This window comes from Oncorhynchus clarkii, unplaced genomic scaffold, assembly GCF_045791955.1.
Source record: "Oncorhynchus clarkii lewisi isolate Uvic-CL-2024 unplaced genomic scaffold, UVic_Ocla_1.0 unplaced_contig_3709_pilon_pilon, whole genome shotgun sequence".
Lineage (NCBI taxonomy): Eukaryota > Metazoa > Chordata > Actinopteri > Salmoniformes > Salmonidae > Oncorhynchus > Oncorhynchus clarkii.
Genome location: NW_027261024.1, coordinates 265001 through 272500, shown reverse-complemented (window position 1 = coordinate 272500; position 7500 = coordinate 265001).

Here is a 7500-nt window from a genome sequence, read left to right as displayed (position 1 = left end):
TGTTGACAAGTTTATAATAGGCAAACTCAACCCTTAGTCTCGCTGCCAACATTCCCTCCAGCACTCCCACCACATCCACAGACCCCTGTCCCCGAATGCTGTTCTTTCGGGTCTTCCATATCGCTAATTTTGCTGCCCCTAACACAAAATTAAGCAACACAACTACACCCTTTTGACTGAACCTGTACGTTGGCCCAAATATATACAGTTGGGAAGAGAAAACCTCTCCCAACGTTGAGAACCAATCAGTGATCAGATCAATCATCCCAACCAACCTGGGACACAGCAAAAACAGATGTGCCAGAGATTCATCTTCAGCACAGAATGGACACCCCTCCCCAACAGTAGGGTCCAGGTGTACCAGATGCATGTTGGTGGCTATAGCTCCATGTATTATCCTCCATTGGAGGTCAGCTGTCCTCTTATCAATAGGCAGTTTATATAATGATCGCCAACAGCCTTTTGGAGAAGCACCTGGACCAAGCACATCCGCCCACCTCGCCGATTTTACCCCTTCCAGGGAAGAGGCATGGGACACCTTCACACATGTTCTGTACATAGCCTTCTTTCCCACCTCGTTGAACTCCCCCAGCTCCGGGGTATCGAAGGAAAGCAGCATCCCCGCGTCCTCCTCAAATGCCCCCATCGCAGCACTAACAATCAGTGCAGGGAACACATAATCCAGACCCTCCTTCCACCGATCAGAATTGGAAATGTCAGTCACATACTGCAGATGAAGCACTGGCAAGGAGTCGCAGACCTCATCGACGACCTTCCTCAGTAGGCGAGATGATCGGATCCCCGCTCTTTCTCTCAGCTCCTCCAATCTGCTCCTGCTCCGCATCAGATGACCCAGCTTGGTACACCCCACGCCTAATAGGCATGAACGTAGGCTAGCTGAACCCAGAACACGGGACTGGAGGGCAGTGTTATGAAAAAGAGGCTCTTCAAAAAGCCACATCCCTGGTAGCGTGCCGGTCTTACGGGACTTGACAAAGACTCTCCAAGCCTGCATAACAGACTCATAAAATGGAGTCAGGCCAGTCAAATCACCCCCCTCCAGCTTTAAGAGGAAAAGATGTGTGTCTAAGCCCAAACAGCCCGCTCTCCTCATCAATATGTAGGCTGTTTCGACCCAGCTAGAACAGTCTCTGTACAACAATCTCTGGGCTGCTTGGAGCCGGAAAGCCGTGATCCTAGAGGAAATGTCCACCAGGCCTTGCCCACCCTCGTGCAGTGGCAGATACAGGGCTGCAGCTTTGATCCAGTGTTGTCCAGACCAGAAGAAATTGACAAGGGTCCTCTGAAGCTCTTGTATCAGACCCTTTGGTGGCTGTAAAATCATTAGTCTGTGCCACAGGGTAGAAGCAGCAAGATTATTAGCTACCAGGACCCGTCCCCTATAGGACAGCTGGGGCAACACCCATTTCCACCTTGACAGTCTGGCACACACTTTCTCCACTACACCCTCCCAGTTATTTTTCTGAAAGACATCGGAGCCTAGAAAAACTCCCAAAGTCTTCATTCCATCTCTGCCCCACTGAAGCCCCCCTGGTAACCGTGGAGCGGACCCCATCTGAAGCTGACCTGCCCACAGCGCTTCACTCTTTCCCCAATTTACTCTAGCTGAGGAGGCCCCCTCATACACCTTTAAAGTGTTTGAGAGAACCTTAACATCCTCACCCCCTGTGATAAAAACGATCACGTCATCTGCATACGCAGACAGTGCTATCGTGGGACCCTTCATTACACCTGGCACAGAGAAACCAGTAAGCTTCGCTCTTAAAAAACAAAGCATTGGTTCAATCGCCAGACTATATAACTGCCCTGAAATTGGGCATCCCTGTCTGATGCCCCTTTCGACAGGGATGGGGCAACTCAAACCACCACCAACCTTCACCATACACGAGGCTCCAGCATACAGTAAATTCACCCAAGACAGAAAAACATCCCCAAACCCAAAGGCTTTCATTGTTTTAAACAAGTACTGGTGGTCCACACGATCAAAAGCCTTCTCCTGATCCAACGAAAGTAAACCCACATTTACATCCGACAGTTTACAAATGTCTAAAACATCTCTTATCAGAAACAAGTTGTCAACAATAGAGCGATCAGGTACACAGTAGGACTGGTCCTTGTGGATCAACAATCCCAGATACTCTTTCAACCTGTTTGAGAGACATTTAGAAACAATTTTGTATTCTGCGCACAGCAAGGCAACAGGTCTCCAATTTTTTATGAGAGCCAAATCCCCCTTTTTTGGCAACAGTGAAAGCACCGCACGTTGACAGGATACAGGAAGAGAACCCTCATGAAAAGATTCACACAGCACTTCATAAAAATCCTCCCCAATAGACCCCCAAAAGTGCTTATAAAACTCAGATGGTAAACCATCGATGCCAGGGGCTCGGCCTGTTGAGAGCTGCATAACTGCTGTGGACAGCTCTTGCAGTGTAATATCAGCGTCCAATGCGACTCTCTGCTCAGGTCCCAATTGAGGAAGACCGTGTAACAACTGTTCAGTACATAAAGAGTCACAATCCTCCGCCTTATAAAGGGATGAGTAAAAATCCACGGCATGTTGACGCATTTCAATATAATTCGTGGTCACCTTCCCATCAGGGAGACGAAGGCAGACCATCTGTTTGCGTTGAAATTTCGACTGTCCTAGGTTGAAAAAAAAAGCGCTAGGAGCATCCATATCCTTGAGGGAAGCGAAACGAGACCTAATCAAGGCACCCTTCACTCTTTCATGCAGAAACGACCTCAGTTCATGTCTCTTGTCCTGTAGGTTCATGACTAGTCCAGGGTCGTTCTGAGTGAGCAGCTTCAATTCAATAGATTTGATATCCTGTTCAAGGGCCTTGGTAGTCTCTTTAACTTCAGTTTGAGACAAAGCAGTATACTGTTGACAAAAAACTCGTATTTGGGCCTTCCCAACCTCCCACCATTGTCTCAAGGACTCAAAATTCCCTTTTATACCCTTCCATTTTTCCCAAAACAACAAAAACCTGTCACAAAACATAACATCATGTAACAATTTAACATTAAAATACCAGTAAGGCGATGACCGTCGTGGACAGGACAAGTGAATATCAACAGTAACAATATGATGATCAGAGAAACCCACAGGAGTAATGGCACACTTTCCAACCCTACTACAGTAGTGATCAGATACATACAACCTGTCTAACCTTGCTGCACTGACACGACCTTCATTAATTTTTAGCCATGTGTACTGCCTAACTTTTGCATTCCTTACTCTCCACACATCAGAAAGCTCAAACTCAGTTAATAGGCCAGACAGGCAAGTGGCTGACCGCAGGTGAGGTTCTTCAGCGGTGCGATCAACAGTAAAATCCACTGTACAGTTCCAGTCACCCCCTAAAACCATACACCCCTCTTGGTCACACTGTCTTAAGGTTTCCTTTATTTGATCAAATATAGCAATACGCTCTGTACCCTCATTAGGAGCATAAACATTCAAAAAAACAAACAGAAACCCCATAACATCCACCTTGACCAATAAAACCCGACCCTTGACAATCTCTGTTGTAGATACCACAGTCACCCCTAAGCCTGAGGAAAACAAGATTGCCACCCCAGCACTGAAATTAGTACCATGACTGAGTACATGCTGCCCCTCCCACCACATACCCCAGTCAACCTCATTTTCCTCATCACTGTGTGTCTCCTGTAGGAAAACTACATTAAGCCTTTTCTGTTTTATTACTTCTAATACCCAAGCCCTCTTATTCCTGTCCCTTCCCCCATTCATATTGAGAGAACCCACCCTTAGTACCTCCATATAGAAAAGAGAAAAGAAAAACAGAAGAAACCACAGAGAAACCAACGAGAAAAAAGACACCCTATGAAGCATGATCATCATCATTATTTTTCTTTCTTCTCTTAACCTGAACACGTTTCCCACCACCTTTTGCTGCTGCAACAGCAGTAATAAATTTCCTCAAGCGAAACCGTTTCTTCTCACTCAATTGGTCTAACCCCACCGTCTTCTGTAACATCACAGCTGACCTCACAAACTTATCAACATCAAAATAATCTGCCAATTTGACAGATTTCCCAAAAGTCTGATCCAGAAACTCATTTACCTCCTCTAGATCATAAACTGAGTCCTCACCAGCAGCTGTCATATCTAAAGAGATATCCATATCATTCTCCTGATCCTCAGCTGAGACCACAGACAACTGACTCCCCTCTACCACATCCCTTTCAACACTCCCCACTTGCACCTCATCACTCGTACCAGGCATCTCCTCCACTACCTGGGAGACTAGCCCCACCTGAACATCACTACTCATAGTAGGCATCTTCTCCACTAACTGGGAGCCTAGCTCCACATGAACCCCAACACTCGTAGTGGGCATCTCCTCTACTACCTTGGAGCTTAGCTCCACATGAAAACCCTCATGTACCTCATTACTCGTAGTGGGCATCTCCTCCACTACCTGGGAGCCTAGCTCTACATGAACCCCAGCACTCAAAGTGGGCATCTCCTCCACTACCTGGGAGCCTATCTCCACATGAAAACCCTCCTGAACCTCATTACTCGTAATGGGCATCTCCCCCACTACCTGGGAGCCTAGCTCCACATGAATCCCCTCCTGTACCCCGTTACTCACAATGGGCATATCCTCCACTACCTGGGAGCCTAGCTCCACATGAACCCCCTCCTTTACCCCAGCACTCATACTGGGCACCTGCTCACCAGTCTGAGGAACTGGCTCTTCACATCCTTACCTTCTACCACAATACTTTTCTGTAGCATAACATTTCCCTCTAATACAAGTTGCAACCCCGTGCCCTCAACAGGGATAACTTGTTCCTCAGCACCAGGTGCTTGTGGCTGCTCTGCCGCTGTCGGCCCACCTCTCCCTACATCAGTGGGCCCAGGCGTTACGATGACCACCTGCGCCCCTCCCTCGGCCTTCTCCCTTTTCGGGCAAGCATGTCGCTTATGACCAACATCCCCACACTCAATACACCGTTGACTACCCGTACTAGCATAAGCCATATACAATCTATTGTCATACTTGACTTTAAACGATAACTCTAAAGTCTGCTCCGGTGAGTCCAAAAACATAAACACCTGTCGCCGAAATGACATTACCTGTTTCAACGTCGGGTGTTTGCAACCCAACGGAACAACCTTAATTGAACTGGCGAACTTCCCAAAGCGCAATAACTCGCGCTCCAACAGCTCATTTGGAATAAACGGTGGTACATTTGAAATCGTTACCCTTGTTGACGGAGAAAAAAGCGGCGTAACTTGAAAAAACATTCCTTTAAGAATTACACCATGCTCAACCATCCGATCAACCAGACATTCTTCTTTAAGAAATACCACCACAGCTTTATTCATCCGGGATGCATAAGCAATATTCTCATAGCCTACCTTCTCTCCTACGGCGACCAGAAACTCCTCCACCGTGACAGTAGCTTCAGTAACACACCTAAAGCCGTGCCGAAGTGACAGGGACGGCATCCCCATTCGGGCTGCCATCCCCGCCAAAATCAGGGTAATTTCGATACGAAAAACAAAAAACTTAATTCTACCACAACAAAAAAAGTAAAAATAATAACCTTAATCATGCACGGAAGAAAACCAAGAAAATGCCACCAAGAAATAACAAACCGAAAGAAAGTTGTGAATATCTAACTCTCCACAACACACGCACTCCTTCACTCAAACAATTCCCAGCATGCACCAATCACTCCCAGCATGCAGAGAGAGAGAGAGAGAGAGAGAGAGAGAGAGAGAGAGAGAGAGAGACTGTACCAGACCTTTTTTAGGGTTCAGTTATTCACTCCACTTTATCTGCTGCAAGGCTTTAGGAACTTCCTGTGAAATGTTTTGGTGTGTGTATATGCGTGCTTGTGTGTGTGAGAGAGATGAGTGGGTGGGAGCTTCCCGAGCCAGATCGAGGGGTAGACAGACAGAGTGGGTGGAAGACAAATATTTCTGGAGGTAAACTTCAAATAACAAAACTATTCTTTCTCCATTCTTTTCTCATTCCCTAGTTCTTTGGCTAAATGCTATTTCTTCTCTCTTGGATCTCTAACCAGGGCTTTCTCATTTCTGTTACTACTTGTTCACAGAGCACATCTTACAATTCTATGGATACAGTATATAAACAAATCTCAATTCAAAAAAAGTGGCACTTGCAAAAGAAAAACAAAAATAACAAAGCAGACTTTTTTTTTTTTAAAACATAAATTGGAACCATTCTTTCTCAGGATGATGTCACAGTGGCATTTTGACACACACACACACACACACACACACACACACACACACACACACACACACACACACACACACACACACACACACACACACACACACACACACACACACGCCCTGGACGTGGTCTGACTGTTTATCAGTATCAGTCTGTATATGTGTGTTGCCAGACTGACTCAACGGTGACCATGTGACAGTTAAGGAGTTAGACAGAGTCTCCCTCCTCCTGGACCTATGGAGGTGGAAGGTTCCACTGGCAGACTGGCCGGACCTCAACGACCTGTGCAACCCGACTGGAGAGGAGCTCAGGTGGACACGGGTTGTTGTTGTGGAGACTTCTGTCACCATGATGAAACATCTCATCCTACATCCAGGACAACACTCCTTGGTATCAGACGGATGTAGCTACTGACCACACTGTCTCTCCGCTACTGACCACACTGTCTCTCAGCTACTGACCACACTGTCTCTCATCTACTGACCACACTGTCTCTCAGCTACTGACCACACTGTCTCTCATCTACTGACCACACTGTCTCTCATCTACTGACCACACTGTCTCTCAGCTACTGACCACACTGTCTCTCAGCTACTGACCACACTGTCTCCCAGCTACTGACCACACTGTCTCCCAGCTACTGATCACACTGTCTCCCAGCTACTGACCACACTGTCTCTCAGCTACTGACCACACTGTCTCTCAGCTACTGACCACACTGTCTCTCATCTACTGACCACACTGTCTCTCAGCTACTGACCACACTGTCTCTCATCTACTGACCACACTGTCTCTCATCTACTGACCACACTGTCTCTCAGCTACTGACCACACTGTCTCTCAGCTACTGACCACACTGTCTCCCAGCTACTGATCACACTGTCTCCCAACTACTGACCACTCTGTCTCCCAGCTACTGACCACACTGTCTCCCAGCTACTGACCACACTGTGTCCCAGCTACTGACCACACTGTCTCCCAGCTACTGACCTCCCTGTCTCCCAGCTACTGACCTCTCTGTCTCCCAGCTACTGACCACACCGTCTCCCAGCTACTGACCTCTCTGTCTCCCAGCTACTGACCACACTGTCTCCCAGCTACTGACCACATTGTCTCCCAGCTACTGACCTCTCTGTCTCCCAGCTACTGACCACACCGTCTCCCAGCTACTGACCACACTGTCTCCCAGCTACTGACCTCTCTGTCTCCCAGCTACTGACCTCTCTGTCTCCCAGCT